Source organism: Triturus cristatus, chromosome 9 (assembly GCF_964204655.1).
Source record: "Triturus cristatus chromosome 9, aTriCri1.1, whole genome shotgun sequence".
NCBI lineage: Eukaryota > Metazoa > Chordata > Amphibia > Caudata > Salamandridae > Triturus > Triturus cristatus.
Genome location: NC_140592.1, coordinates 1,178,061,362 through 1,178,078,567, shown reverse-complemented (window position 1 = coordinate 1,178,078,567; position 17,206 = coordinate 1,178,061,362). Strand labels below are relative to the sequence as shown.

At 42.3% G+C, this 17,206-nt stretch overlaps 1 protein-coding gene across 1 annotated transcript in view; it reads left to right on the top strand.

The window, feature by feature from the left end:
- TMEM121 (transmembrane protein 121) overlaps positions 1–17,206 on the top strand; it is a 940,474-nt gene that overhangs the window by 790,985 nt on the left and 132,283 nt on the right. The gene's annotated exons all lie outside the window — the stretch shown is intronic.

Here is a 17,206-nt window from a genome sequence, read left to right as displayed (position 1 = left end):
TTGAATAACCCCATTTCTATTCCATATTCCACTTCACTTTCCCATTGCATATAAACATTTATGATAACCAAATGTTCACATTCTCTGACTGACGTAGTCATGGTTATTCTGCAAGCAAGCAACCATTTACATTTAACTTTTTGAGGGTTAACATCCTTTACAATTTTGGTTGGCAATAGAGTCATGATCCCCCCTGCGGGGCGACCATATCTTTTGTCTTCGCGGGTTTATGTACTTGGATAAAACCATCAATTGTTGGGGTTTTGTCGCTTAGCCATGTTTCTTCAAGTTCCCACCCCTGTTTGCCACTTAAGTAAAGCACTTCTGCCCCGTACAATACTTGGGGGGGTAACATCGCACTCTTTGCCTTTATTAACGGTCTATGTGACATCTCCCCATAGTCCCGGTTACATTTTTTCAGGCCGTATACCGATGTAAGGGCCTTAGCTTTTTGGGCTTCTATGTGTGTATGCCACTTTAAAGAACTATCGAATCAGACCCCTAGGTACTTATATTCTGTAACTATTTCAAGCTTCAATGTCCCTAGGAACCATCTTCTCCTAGGGGCTCTTTTCCCAAAGCATATAATTTTAGTTTTATCTAGGTTTACTGTTAAATGCTTTGAGACACAATAATTCTTGAGGCAAGATGGCGTCCGCACGACTGGTCGTGTAGGCAGGCTGAGCTGGTCTCTGCTGACAACCGTGGCTTAACGGTTAACGGCCTCGCTGCCTGTCCGGTAACTTGGAGAAAGGTGACTCCGGTTTCACATACCTTTCAGTGAGGACGACTACGGCGACAATGCTACTTTCCCGGAGCTTCTGCTTCTGAGGCGATGGTTTCAGGGGAGTGGATGCCCATTACCGCGTTGGCAGAATCGAGCAGCTGACCGGCCGGTTGCTTGTTCCGGCTGCTTCCCTTCGGCTTACGGAGAGTTTCAGTGCGCTGAGCGCGGAGTATTGAGCCGAGCTGAGCGACTACAGCCACACAGCCACACAGGTGCAGTGAATTGACGTAACGGGCGGTTGGCGAGCACGGAGCACGGAGCACGGAGCAGACAGCCGGTGGAGAGCTGACGGCGTGCAACTTAGCGTTTTGCCCGCGGGACAGACTACAGATAGCCGCAGGAGAGCTGTAATGGCCCCGAAACATACTCGGAAAGCCCGTTTGCAGGAACTTAAATCGGGACCCTCTATGGAGTCACAGCCTTCCAAGCCAGGTGAGAAAGACTCTATAGCTGGGGCTGTGGTTAGACCTAAGCAGGCTATAGCTACCTTATTTTTAGCTGCTGAGCAGAAAAAACGTAAAGATATTGAACCTAACGATTTTCAAGCAGGATTGGTATTGCCTCTGAGTGAGGTTCAGACTGTTGCCAATGAGACAATCGATGGTCTAACCGGGGTTAATAACCCAACAACCCCATCTGGTGCCAGAGTATCCATAGAGGGGGAGAAAATTACTGAAATGACGATTCCAGCTGGTTCGTCTGAGCTTGAATCTGGAGATTTTTATTCAGTTTCAGAGAATTCAATCTCCTCTTCTGAGGAGCTAGCCGTCCAGTGCGCAAAGCAAATGGCATTTGAACATGAACATGAATTTGAGTCCGATGCGGACGAAGCAAATGCTAGCGCCGAGTATGAGGAGGGGGATACTCCAGTCACAGTCAGGGATGTCTCTGAGGCATCCATGATGGAGAGTCATATTGACATTCAAAATGTTCAGGAAGTGCAAACCGGGGACATTACTCTTGCAACTATTTACCAGACGATCCTGAGTCATATGGACAAAACGGCATTAGAAAGTTAAAAAATACAAAATTCATGTCGCAAATTACAAGGCTCAATAAGAAGGCTGGTGAAAGTACAGTCGGATTTTGGAGAGCGCTTTACGGAGGCTGAAACTAGGATTTCTAATATTGAAGATGAACTGATTAAACAAAAATCGGTCACCGAAACTTTGAATAGCAATAAGGAGGATGTATTGTGGAAAATGGCCGAAATGGAAAATCGCTCTCGGCGGAATAACTTGAGACTAATGCAAGTTCCGGAGGGTAAGGAAGGGCAGGACCCACGGAAATTCGTAATAGATCTTTTTCAGAAGGCGTTTCCGAAACTAAATAAATGGGACTGGGAGCGGGAAATCGAAAGAGCTCATAGATTTCCGTTCAAAATTCAATCACGCCCTGGTCAGAATCCACCTAGACCAAGGCCACTTCTTGTTGCTTTCAACAGCTTCCGAGCTAGAGAAGATGCTTTTCAGCAAACTCGGCCCAATACTCATGCAATGGCTGAAGGATTTACTTTTTTTTTTACACCGGATTTTTCAAAGTACACAATGGACGCTCGCTGGCAGCTACGACAACTAGTGGACTTATTTAAAAAAAAGGGTGCCCAGGCGTATGTTATGAATCCGGCCAAACTGAAAGTGATACATAATGACAAGTCTAGATTCTTTATCAATGTAAACTCAGCCAAGGAATATCTACAAGCATTGAAGGATCCTTAATTTATGTATAAGTATTGTAAATTTTTGTGACTCTCTGGTAACGTTTGTTTAATCAAATGCCTAATATTTGACTAAGTGATTAGTTTAGAAACCATAGGATACTGGATACCGGGTAGGGAGGCCTGTGTAGCTTTTTCTTTCTTTTTTCTCTGTGGATTGCCGTGGATGTCAGCAGTGATGGGATCACGCTCACATCCATCCATAGGACTGTGTCCTAAAGCCCGACTTCAGGGATGGGAGGGTTGGCCCTTGCAGAGGCTGTGGGATGGTTTGGGGTCTGGGAGGGGCAAGGGTCACTGGGTAAGGTGTAGGGTTTGGCTAGGGTGGGGGAGTAATGGAAAAAAAAAATTCATGACAGTAACAAGGGAGAGTGATGGCGTTGAAAAGGCTATGTTTGTTTTACTTATTAATAGCCAAGGTATAAAATTGTTCAATTACTGGTTAAGTAATGTTATTGGCTATCCTTTGATGTGGTGGAAAATTAAAAAACAAAATAATAAAAAGTTAGCATGAAACGTAGTATTAAGATTTGCTCATTTAATGTTTCAGGGCTTAACTGTAGCAATAAAAGACGTAGAATAGCTGCAGAAATACGATATATTTGTCCCGATATTGTATGCCTACAAGAAACACATTTATCTTGGGACAGAAGGACATTGGTAACAGATTTGGGTTATACGTTGATGGTTGCTTCTCAACAAACTAATAATACCAGAGGGGTTATGATTCTTTCTAGAATTGGATATTGTACGGTGATTCGTAAATTAGCGGATAAATGGGGTAGATGGGCTTTATTAGAAATTATAGTCTCTGGAATGGCTCTTACCATCTGTACAATTTATGGCTCCAATTTAGATGAGGCTGAAGTTTTGCAACAATTAAATATTGAACTTGCTGATTGGAAAACTCCGTTAATTTTATGTGGAGATCTTAATATTAATCTGAATACTGGTGAGCTAATGGCTGGTTTAGAACATTATAATGGACGTAAACCACGCGTATTTAAGGCTCTATATGATTTAGTAATTGATCATGGGTTGATTGACGTATGGAGTAAATGGCATTTTACTTTCCCGGGATATACTTTTTATTCCGCACCTCACAAGAAATTAGTTCGGTTAGATTACTTTTTTACGTCCTTAACTATACAACATCAAACTAAGATACAAATCTTTCCTAGAGTCACTTCGGATCATTCCCCCTTATTATTGGAATGCTCTGTTTTAGGGGACTATAGAGGTATAAGGAGTTTTTCATTCGATAGGAAGCTCTGCTTAGACGAACAATATAGAATCTATATGAGGGGATGGATGACAGAATTTTTTAAAATTAATCTAGATACCGTTCATATTTCAATACTTTGGGACACTTTTAAGGCTTGTTTTAGAGGAGAAACTATAAGTTTTGGTTTATACAACCAAAATAAATTACGATCTCACATGGGGGAGCTTTATGAATCATTAAAGGTTGCAGAAGTAGAGCTGGCTAAAGCAATAAAAAGATTTGACAACATATCACAGGTTTCTATAGCCGAAGCAAAAATTGCACAATGCAAGGCGAAGATAACTGGGGTTTGGGCGGAAGAAAATGCTCGGAAATACTTAATAAATAAAAGACATATTCATGAATATGGTGAAGCTATAGGTCGCTCATTAGCGTTAAGATTAAAAATGAAAACAAGTTCCCGACTGATTCCCAAATTACAAGATCAATTCGGGATAGTACAAGAATCACCAACGGCTATACTAGATATTTTTCATCAATTTTACTCTGACCTCTATACTCAACAATCAAAGCCTAATATAATTCAAATCCCGGATGTGGGTATAATAAATCAATTAACTGAAATAGATGCAGAAGCCCTGGATAGCCCTTTTACTATGGCAGAATTAGAGATTGCAGTTAAGAACATTCCAAATAGCAAAGCTGCCGGTCCAGACTGCATCCCGGGGGAAGTTTATAAATGTTTTTTTGAGTTAATGAAGCCTGTGATGCTCGAAACATTTAGGATGGCACAAAAGGGAATGGCCCCAAAAACTTGGAATGAAGCATCCATAGTGGTGTTTAGTAAAAAGGGGAAACCACGAGAGCTGCCTGGCTCGTATCGACCAATATCCCTACTTAACTGCGACAGTAAGCTGTACTCAAAGATGATATCGAATCGCTTATCCAAAGTTATCTCGTCATTAGTTACAACTTCCCAACACGGTTTTATACCTAAAAGAGGAACGGTTTCTCATATTAATAAGGTTATTACCCTATTTGATATTGCAGAAACCGAAAAGAGAGACTTGGCATTGATACTGCTCGATGCAGAAAAAGCTTTTGACCGTGTAGAATGGGATTATTTATGGGAAGTGATGAGAAGAATGGGATTTGGGAAAGCTATTTTAACTGCAATTCAAGCCCTGTATAAAACTCCTAATGCGAGAATTGCTGCTATGGGTCTTAAATCTGATAAGATCAATATTACTAGAGGGACACGACAAGGGTGCCCTTGTTCACCTTTACTTTTTGCATTGTATATCCATCCCTTTATTATTAGTTTACAAAACTCGCTTCATATCAAACCGTTTGTAGCTTCAGGTATTCCTCATTCAGTATTTGCATATGCAGATGACATTGCAATAACGACAACCGATCCCAGGGAATCAATAGTGGAGATTGAATCTTTAGCTAGAATTTTTGGAGCTATATCAGGGTATAAACTAAACTCTGCTAAGACCCAAATACTATGTACAAAAAGTATACAGTTTAACGAACCGCGTGTAATAGAAGAGGTTACGTATTTAGGTATTAAGATTAGAACTCAAATGTCAGAGATAACAGATAGTAACTGGAAAGAAATTACACTCCAAATCAAGCAATCATTAGACAGATGGAGCCGACTTCAACTATCAATAGTTGGCAGAGGAAATATTATTAAGATGAGTGTTCTTGCCAAGATATTATATCTATTTCGTAGTATTCCACTTGAATTTTCTCATAAACAGATACAGCAATTACAAACTAGCTGTGGAAAATTCTTCTGGGCTCCTGGTAAGATCCGAAGAGGTATGAAATGGTTAACTCTTCGAGAAGAAAGAGGTGGACGAAATCTGCCTGACTTTTTATATTATTATTATGTTTGCTTTCTGCAGAAAATGAGCTATATTTTGACTGGCGATCCCCCAAAAAATGAGGCGGAAGCTCCTTCTATTTTCTTTTTGTTGGTGGGAGAGCATGCTAAAGGCTGTTTATTAAAGGAACTGGAAGGTCATTACTACAAGCATACTCGCTTTAAGGTATTGGTTTCAGCGTTTAGAGTGTGGAGAAATATTAAGAAATTGATTAATTTTGGTAAAATTTCATATTACACACCTTTCGATGCGGATAAAATACTCCCCTCAGTTTTTTGGGACAACAATGCGAAAATATGGGTCAAAAAGGGGATCTCCAAAATTGGTGATTTATATGACACTAAAGCAATATTTTTAACATATGCCAAGCTGTTAGAGAAGTATCAGCTTTCCCAATCCTCATTTTTTAAATATCTCCAACTTCGAGACTTCTGCTTTAAAAATCAGATAGCGGCATCTCCCAATAATATACTAGAAGGGATTCGTCTTCAAAAGAGGATTGCTTCACTTTATCAAGCTTTGATGGAATATAGAAACGATGATTTACACAAATATAATCAGTATTGGATAGAACAGTTGGGAGATCCTCAAATTGATATATCTGAATCTTTAAAATTGTCAAAAGAAATTTGTCTTGCCGCTAATTTAAAAGCTCAAGTTTATAAGACTCTGTTTAGGTTATATTATACTCCCAAACGCATGGCAAGTTGGGGAAACAAATATGATGGAAAATGTTTTCGTTGTGGGGATCCGGACGCTGATATTGCGCATATTTTTTTTTATTGTATAAAACTCTCTGATTTTTTTAAGGGAATTGAATCATTTATATCGTTGCTATTAGCATGTCCTTTTAAAATCTCACCTACACTTATGCTACTGGGTACAGAGGATAAAATGGATAGCTATTTGCTAGATTATAAGTATTTTTTATTTCTCGCAATGACTGTGGCACGGTTATGTATTGCTTCAGAATGGTTATCTCCAGACGCTCCTACTTTTGGTATTTGGAGATCAAAGCTCTATCGTATTTATGAAATTGAGTGGAATTTATATGCATTGAGGGGAGCTAGGAAAAAACGCATTGGTTTATTAATTTGGGGATCGTTAACAAATTTTTTAGAGAATGATTGAAGTCGGAGATACGAGATTTATTTATTAAGGAATAATGTTCTTTTCTTTTTTTTGTATTCTTTCAATTAATTAATGATACTTTTCCACTGCCAAAATCTGTATGTGATGTACGAATTTTAATGTACTGTCATGAATAATAAAAATAAATAAAAAAAAAAAAAAAGAGACACAATAATTCTTAAAAGCATTAAATTTACTTTGAAGCCCTATCTCGGTCTGGTCGAAAATCACAAGGTTATCTGCATGCAGTAAGCACAATAGGTGTCTGCTATTCATTTTCAGACTGGCACTTCTCTCCACCTCTAGAGCTGCAGGTAGATCTGCTAAGTATATGGCAAATAGTAAAGGTGCCAACACACAGCCTTGTCTCAGTCCATTTTCAATAGCTATCTTTAGTGTCAAAGACCCGGCCGTGTCCTTATTTACCTGCGCCCAATTCCCTCTATGCAGCTCTTGTATAATGCACAGCAGGCCTTTGGAAATGTTACATTTTCCCAGGGTCTCCCATAGACATTGCCGGTCCACTAGGTCGAAGGCGGCCCGGAAGTCCACAAAGCAGCGGAAAAGGTTCCCTACTTGCTCCATTGACTTCAGAGCCACAGCCCATAGAGCAAAGCAGTGGTCAATTGTGTAGTGTCCCTCCTTAACGCCGCCCTGTTCGACTGGCACTATTGACTCTTTTTCCACCCAGTCTTTTAATCTGGCTAATAGTATTTTAGAGAAGACTTTCTCCCCTATGTCCAGCAGGTTTATCAGTCTATAGTTTTTGGAGAATTCTTGTCTCCCTTCTCATGCACTGGTCTGATTATGGATCCCTTCCAATTTTGGGGAATTTTTCCGGAGTCCAAAATGGTTTTGTCGCTTAGCCATGTTTCTTGTACACAAATGATCTCGGCACTCAGAGCTAAGTCACAGACAATTTTTTGTTTTACATGTCCTCCAAGACCGTTTAAATTCCAGGAAACGATCTTCAGGCTCGGCGACACCCCTTTATCCTATTCTATGTCACTTAAACAGTCGTAATCCCCATTGTACCACTGGGAGGGGCCTGCAGGGCTACTTCTATGGCTCCAATTCCCCCAATAATTACTACTATCTGTATTATTGACCGCTATGTTTAGGTTCCCATGAACTTTCCCCTCTTCCTGGATTCACTTTACCTGTCTTTTGCCTAACCCAGCATGGCAATTTAAGAACTCCCTGCCTTGTTGACTACTCTCCTCTAACTCTCTCTCTCTCTGGGATTACCCCTCCTTATGTACTTCTTGCTCTGCATTCACTATTGCCACCTTTACCAGATCTGAGTATACTAAGACCTTGGTTATTTCTTTAGCCTTACCATTATCTCTAAAACCCACTTGACACAGATCATTAGAACCAACACCTCTCAGACTAGGGAATTTTGGAAAGGAAAGTAGAAGATGGGACCTATTTAGGAGATGAATCTTCCTTTTACTTTCCCCCCGTTCTTCCTTGTACTGGCTCAAAGTATATCCACTTATTGCCTTCAACCTCTGCTCCTGACTTGTGGGGGTTTATGCTTTTCTGTACGATGTTCTTCCTCAAGGTTTCCTTTGCCATGCTTCTATATGCTCTTATTTCCCCTGGAGTTTTGTCCTTGGCAAAGTTGGGCTTTTCTTTGGACATCTACTCCAATCTTCTTCCATTCTTTTTCAGCACCCTTCCTTTTTCCAACATTCCTTAGCTGGTTTGCAATTTTCTTTCTTGCGATCCAATTTCTGAGAGGCCATTTTCTTCCCACCCCATGCTTTCGTATCTTCCTCTCTCCTACTACTCGTCTTGTATATTTAGTAGCCTTATACCTAAGATAATCACCCTTTTCTTTATCAACATTGGCCATCTTGAAATATACACATCATGGGTAACTTCGGGTGACTCTACTTCCGCCGCCGTATTCGGGGGCTGTTGGTCAAGGACTGGTCTAATTAATGTTGGCATTTGTCCCCTAATACCCTGTAACTCCCCCACGATCATTTGTAATTGCATTTTTTTACTTTTTAGAGTTTCATTATTTAACATTGTAACTTCTAAAAGTCCTTGCAAAGTTCTCTGTAGCATCAACATTATGTCCAACATTGAAGCCGAGGGTGCTGCTGAGATATTTAGATCCAAAGTTGTATTAGAGCAGGTTCCTCTATCGTTTCTCTTCTTTGAGTGCGCATCTGCTCTCTGCTTTTTTCCAGGTTTACCCTGCGGGCCGAGGTCAAAGTAATCTCCTGGTTCGGACCCTAATCCATTACTAATATACTCAGGCGAGTCTGTCCCTGTTTCTTCATGAAACAGAGATGAAAAGATTTGTGGGGATGTAGAGAGACGGGGTTCTATGATAAGTTCATTTAGGCTTGAAAGTGAATGATTTACCAGGAAGGATGAGTCTAGTGTTTGAGCACACTGCTCTATGGAGACATTCGATTTTTGCTGGTTAATCACTGTATTTGAGGATTTCAGGGGTGAATGGATCCTTTTAAAGTGTTTACTCATGAAATATTTTCTTGTCCTGGATGCCACCGTGCCTCCTTTGCTTTCATGACTATCACTACTACTCAGGTCCTTGGTTTCTCTTCTTACTGTGGCCGTTTTTTTCTTTACTCTAGGGCTTTCCCTGCTCACTTCCTGCATCCTGCTTTCCGTATTATGCCCTTGTTCCATGTTCACCAACCCGGTGTTCTCCTTACGGGCTTTATTCTTTTTTGGTGCCATCTTTTATTTGCCAATGCTATTGATTCCTTAATTGCGTATCACGTATCCCGGATAACCAACTTATTATGGTTGGCTCTGTTTAATCAACCGGACTGTTGCTCTTGATTACCAGTTTTGACAATCTGCTACTATTATATAATTAATTTAAGCTATTAGTCAACATTTAAAAGGGCTGAAATATAGCCAGTAGTGGTCACTCACCTCTGTTGATCCGACCTGCACGACCTTGTCTTAAGCCGTGCACTACTTTGCCCCACAGGAGACTTCTTCCTGTTTGTATTAAATCCTTTGATTTTCTTAGCCCTTCAGTCCTCTTTCACAGCCGTGTAATTGCCGTTTCAGTGCTTTTAATGCTTTTAACGTTTTTAAAAATGACCCGCGGGGCAGTATTTATCGCATCCACGAGTCGCGATGACACACTGCCCCTCACAGCACTGTAACCCCCAGAGCCGCGCTGACGCAGTTCTATTTCGGCTCCTCGGCAGCCTCAGCGGTAATGGCGGTAGCAACAGTGGGAGAACAACAATGGACTTTCCTCCCTCTCCTCACTCAGCTTGCACCTCACACGGCGCATGGCATGCAGGGGGGCGTGGCAATGGCAGCAACGGTCGGGTCGGTCAACAGAGCCTACACTCGTAAATGAGGAAGGGAGAGAAAAAAGTCATTAACCAATTATACATTACTCTTACCCATGATACTGAAGGAACACAGACTCCTGAGCCAAATTTAGTAAATTTATTATAAGGCCAAGAACAGTTGGACATACAAACACCTCAAGACGAGAGTGTAAAGGTACATGGGCACTAATGCAAAACCAAACCACGAGCAAAATGTAGGTGGTGCAACTTGCACAGAATGACCAATTCAAGATTCAGCACACAAATAATTGTTGCCCCTACATTAAGAGCTCCCTTCATTGGTGGTTCATAAACAAAAACCATTAGTCTGTCCCTACACTACTGCTAGCATGACATCCCTACTTAACATTTCCCCAGGCAAGTCCCCAGAAAGGTGTCAGCACGTGAAGACTTCCTAAGAAGTGCACTCAAGTTGAATGGGTCAAGTAGCATAAAGCTACGGAGCTCATTCTAAGAAGCTCCCCTCTCTCCTGGTGTGGCATAAAGCCCCGGACTCTGTCGCTAACCCCAATACAAAAGTCAGAATCACAGCCCCAAACACATCACAAGACCGCCTCATCTCTTCACCATGCCTCCCTGTAGGTAACGTTCTATGAGGCAACGGTGCTTCTAGGCTCCTGCTTCATGACTTTGGTTCCCAGGTCTTCTCAGATGAGAAAGAACACCTCCCACATTATCAGCGCCGCTGTCCAAAAGCATTCTCTCCCCCCACTGTCTAGCTCCTCAAACAAAGGCTTATTCTAACTAAAAAGGATGAATTCTTCCACCTGCAACAGAAAAGTGAAAAGAGGAAAATTCCACAAGCACATGAATTCTATTAGCAACCTTTAGCATGGGAGCGAACAGGGAGAAGCTAAAGTTAGGCCTACTGAATTCAGCCAACATAAGAAGAGTACACAAGATTCAAAATACATGCATATATGGGTCATTAATATCAACACGTTATGTGAGCATTAATATTGAAAACGTTCATTAGTCATGAATATACTTTTACACGTTTAAAATTGAATCTAAACATGTACAATTACAATGTTAATTCTCTATGTTACATGAACAAAATACCTAACACTTCACTTACACGATATTACAATCCATGATATAATAACCTAATGTTAATACGACAACAGATTATATGTGGATGCAAACTATCTGTGATTATAATGAACCCCTACAATTGAAAGAGCGAATACGGGCACTATTGACTCAATAGGTTATTTTCAAAGGTAATATTGAATGTTTTTAATTAAATTGTCAACTGGACCTTCTGTGGGTGATAGACATCTATAGGAACAATGGCTATCAAGTTAAAATATTCAGTGCCCTGTTTGAGATCATATACTATATTTATGAATGTGAATAGGAAAAATACTGCACGCATTTCAGTGAGAACCTATGGGGACAAGCATTAACATGTTAGTTTGTACGGGGCATCTGCATCTATGAGTAAGGTAAGGACATTACGATGAATGACAAAACCCCCTAGTGATGAGTATAGGCCCCAGCTAGGCCAGCAGGACACAAGGGTTCGCTCTCCTGCAAATGGAATCTACAAGGAAGTTGGCACGGAAACTGCAAAGTACAAAGACAAAGTTTATTAACCCTTAAGGGTGGTCCTACAACCCATACAACACTCTTCAGTATTGCATAGGGTAGCACAAAGAACTTGCGTACACGGTCCCCTTTTATACACAACAGAGGGGCTCATAAGTGGGTGGATACAACATGAGGCAAAGGGTATTACCTTTTATGGTCATTTTCGATACAGAATCAATATGTGGGCGGAGTAACTAATTTCCTGAGCCCGCGAAAACATGGTCAAGCAAGGACTAACTGATAACAGATGTGGTCAAGTCTGGGCATGCGCCAGACGGACAAAGGGGCTATTTATAGACTGTTACTAGGCAGATTACAAGAGCAACTAACACGAAGATAGGACTCTTCTCGTGCTACGCACGTGGAGGCATGACAATACAAAATGGAGTCCAGACTTTAGTCAACATAACGGAAGAAACTCGGTCATAAAAGGGGAATTCATGTCTTTAGTGAATGCTTACTCACATCGTTATTTCAATTTTCAACAGACGACCCTTTCAGCATTTACTGAAGACATCCGGTTTATTAGAATAATCATCGTATATATCAATCTTCATCATTTCTTCTATTTCTTTAGTCAGATGTTTCTGGTGAGTGACATTGGCAATAGCTTTCTTATCAGGAATGCAGAGTGACACACATAGGGAACAGAGTAAAGGACCACATTGGATACAAATGCAACAGGAAAACCGAATTGCTACAATGATACAGAGACCAGTTAGAACCTTCCATCCCCATGTGGTGATCAATGCCCAAAACCATCCAGAAAAGGTCCAAGCGCCATTTTCTGTATGGATTTCAGCTGCAATTTTATGCAGTTTATTGATAGCATTATAAACTGATGGCGTATGTTCAGGAATAAACACGCAACAACTACTTCCGATAATTTTACAAGCTCCACCTCGGTCAGCTAACATAACATCTAACACCATACGATTCTGCAATGCAACAATTCTAGTAATTTGCAATTCTTCCGTAAGATTCCCAAGAGCAGCAGCGGTTTGATTTGTCACAGCCTCTACAACTCTTGTTAACCTTCGAACTTTCCTACTGTTTAGGGCAGCCCCAACAAAGAAAAACAATCCTAAATTAAAATCAATATACTGCTGCAGACTAGTGTCAGTTTGGTCCACGTCATCAATCGATAGAGTACGTTTATACCTATTTACAGTCACATTATTCAACAACTTCAAATCCTTATGATAAGATGCAGGTGCCAAGAATACAGGAGGTAATAGAAATGCTACATAACATACTCCAGACCAACCGGCTGGCAAGCGGTAATAACCTTTATTTCCACACACGAAGTATGTATTATGGGATGCTAAGAAGGTACTATTATTCAACCCATCGATATTTAAGATAGTGATGCAATCACTAACACCCACAGGAATATAACCCACACTCTGGACACACAGGTCCGCTTGAGCTTGTGCCACTTGAATCACAAATCGGTCTTTCCCCACAGTGTCTCTGGTGTTCGTGAAAATATAGGGAATCGATTCATTGTCCGGTCGATACTCTTCCCATTCCCAAATTGTGCCATTCGCTTGCGGATATCCATCTTTATCTTGATGACATTCCCTATTAAGTCTGAAGAGTAATCGTCCCACTGTAGGTTTCCGGGTGGCAAAAAGTAAAGTGTACCATGCTCTACAGGAGCCATTATGAGAGAAAGGAAGGGGTATAAACGGAGTTCCTCCTTTCTTCTGGTGAGCTGGCATCATCCCACATATCCAACAGTTCGTAGCATTGGTGGCAACATGGGTATGATGCAACATCTGGATGAAAGTGTTATTCAAATAAGACTGATGATGCTTCAACTCTTGATACGGTAGTGTATAAAAGTAGTGCTCCTCAGGCACTGGAGTAGTCAAAACAAGTAACTTTCGAGCAGGAGTCACATCCTCCACAAACCATGTGGTTATCCCAACAATAGCTACTGTGAACATAAAACCTGTTGCACAAAGGATTTTCTTTTTCTCCATGTCAGAATGAAAAATCAATATCTTCCTGAAACTAAAAGGTTGTCAGAACTCTTCCCCTTAGGCAGCGGTTGATTTCTTCACCAGCGGGCCAAGACGGGTGTCGCTACACTAATGCAGGGCTGATCCCCCCCCTTGCCTCATTGGCTCTCCGTTTCACTAACCCAAGGGCCGTTCTGACAACGTGTCCTGATACTGAAGAATTCACTTCCTTGGTCTGCGATGATATCGCCTTCCTCCAGGAATCACGTGGTCCGGAAAGAGCTCCTCAGTGTCGTTCGGTTCCACAGCACTGCCTTTCTCTGCAGTCAGAATTTCTCGATGGTCGGTCAATACAGCAGGCTCCACCAATCCGGGCGGCACTTTGCGACAGTGCTGGGAATGGATCCAATTCTTTCGGTTGGAAACCCGCACAGCCGTCCTCGTTGCAAGTAGGACTTGCTCAGGACCACCCCATCTCGGCTCCAAGCTGTTCGTCCTTTCAAAAATCTTCACCATAACATAGTCTCCAGGTCGGAGACTGTGACCTTCGCCGGTGGACCGATCAGGGAGCGCCCCCCGGACCTGTTGATGAATAGAAACCAAGTTATCCGTTAACTGTGCCAGATAATCATTCATCATTACACAAGGTACATCATACACAGCCTTAGGTCGTGGTGGACCCCAAATATTCATTGGGCGTCCAAAAACAATCTTGTACGGTGTAAGACCAGTTCGAGAGTGCGGTATCGATCTAATTGACAATAATGCCAGCGGTAAAGCATCTGGCCAAGTCAAAGAAGTCGAAGCTTGGATCTTAGCGATCTTGAGCTTCAGTGTACCATTATACTTCTCGACCAGTCCTGCAGACTGAGGGTGAAACACTGCGTGGAACTTCTGGGTGATGCCCAGACCCTTCAGAACATACTTTATAACATCCGCTATAAAGTGGGGTCCGTTATCACTCCACAGCAGTCTACAAACGCCATATCGAGGGAAGAACTCCTTCAATAGCATCTTGGCGGTAGTCATTGCAGTATTATCTTTCGTAGGGTATGCCTCGACCCATTTACTAAAGGCACATACCACTACTAGAACATACTTCAAATTGTTACAGCGCTCAAGCTGGATGTAATCCATCTGCAAAACCTCAAAGGGTGCAGTAGGTGTCGCAAATCCTCCTGCTGGAGTTCGAGTACCCTTTCCTGGGTTGTACCTTAGGCAAATCATGCAGGTCTGCACTACCCTCTTTGCCGTGCTAGCAATCTCTGGATGCTCCCAGACTTGAGTAAGCAATTTTACAATTGCGGAAGCTCCAACATGTGCTAGCCCATGTGCCATCTGAACCATAGGTTGTACAAAAGCTGTGGGTAACTTCCATCTATCCATCTGCTTATTTCTCCAACAACCCTCATCATCCAATTCTCCATCATTGGACCATTGCTCCCGTTCTTTGTCAGAAGCGGTCCTCTGTATTTCCAGCACCTCTCTTTTCGCATCGTGCCATCTTTCTACCTGCGACTTTACTACATACATGGCAGTAGCACCGGGCTGCATCGCAGTCTCCCGTGCCACCCGGTCTGCCAAAGCATTCCCTTCTCCGACTTTATCAACCACTTTCTTATGGGCACTACATTTAATGATAGCAATTTTCCTCGGATATGTCAATGCAGTCAAAAGGTTGCGAACTAACTCTCCATGCATTATTTGTACTCCATGCGACGTTAGAAACCCTCTCTCCTTCCAGAGTAGGCCGAAATCGTGCGCTACTCCGAAAGCATAGCAGCTATCTGTATAAACATTCACACACAATCCTGTGCTGAGCTCACATGCTCGTGTTAATGCTATCAGTTCCGCTGCTTGAGCTGATTTCTGTGGTATGCGTGCTGTCTCCACTATTGTTTGCAGTGTGGTAATTGCATACGCTGCTGAAGTCGTACCATCTGGTAGCTTCAGGCATGATCCATCCACCCACAATTCTCCATCTACATCTGGAAAGGGCGTATCTTGGAGATCAATACGACCCTTTGTCTGTTCCTCAGTCACAAGAATACAATCATGTGCTTTCCGTGCCTCAGACTGAGCTTCCGGGAACGGCAACAATGTAGCCGGATTTAACGTTACACACCTCTTTAACGTAATATGAGGAGCCAAAAGCGTCAGCTCATATCCCGTTAAACGGGCACTGGTCAAATGCTGCGTCTTTGTCTGATTAAGCAGGGCATCAACAGCATGGGGGACTAATACCAACAGCTTATGAGATAACACAATTCCCTCGCTTTGGCGTATTGACACAGCTGTCGCCGCAACCGAGCGAAAACAACCAGGCAATGCTCGGGCAACAGGATCAAGTACAGCCGAAAAATGCGCACAAGGGCGCTGCTTGTCGCCACGCATCTGCACTAAAACTGATAATGCACATCCATCTTTCTCATGCACATACAGCGAAAAGGGTTTTGTATAATCAGGGGTCCCTAACACTGGTGCTGAACAAAGGGCCTGTCGCAATTGCTGGAAGGCAGTGTCACACTCATTTGACCAAGGAAGCGGAATAGGTGTGTCTTTTGTCAAAAGGGCTAACAATGGCTTGGCTATGTGTGAAAACCCTAATATCCATTGCCTACAAAAAGAAACAAGACCCAAAAATGCACGCACGTCCTTCTGCGTGGAAGGCACTGGCGTGTCCAAAATTACTTGAATACGATCTGGTGTGAGTGCACGCCCCTCCATAGACAAAAGGTGACCCAGATAAGTCACCTTTGGTCTACAGAACTGCAATTTTTTCCTCGACACTTTGTGATTGTGAGATGCCAAAAAGGAAAGCAAGGATAACGTGCTTTTCTCACACAGCTCCGGAGTGTCAGCCGCCAACAAGATGTCATCGACATATTGTATGAGGGCGACTCCCTCGGGCAAAACAAAGGAGTCCAATTGTCTTTTCAAGGCTTGACTGTAAATGCTAGGGCTTTCTGTGTAGCCCTGAGGAACTCTACAAAATCGATAAGACCTGTTACTCAGAGTGAAACCAAAAAGGTATCGGCTATCGGGATGAATAGGAATCGAAAAGAAAGCATTTTTCAAATCAATAACCGAAAACGTGGTCGCCGTTGGCGGGACCAAAGTGAGCAACGTCGTGATATCAGAAACCACTGGATACTGAGGTATCACGATCTTGTTCACCTCCCTCAAATCAATTATAAACCGATAAACTTTGGCATCCGTATCCCTCTTCAAGATGGGTAAAATTGGGCTGTTGCAGACGTTGTAGGGAACTTCCTCCACTACTCCCACCTTAATCAAATCCTGCACAATCTGTATAAGGGCCTCCTCCCCCTCCTGGGAAATACGATACTGCGGGAGGCGTGGTAACACCGCCCCCTCCTGGACACTAATATGGACAGGCGGAATCACCATCTGTCCCACATCGGTATCCGAAATGGCCCACAAAGTACGAGGGAGAGTTGCTAACACAGTATCCTCTGTAACCACACACATCCGTTCAGACAGAGGGTGATTATCATTTAATATCACACGC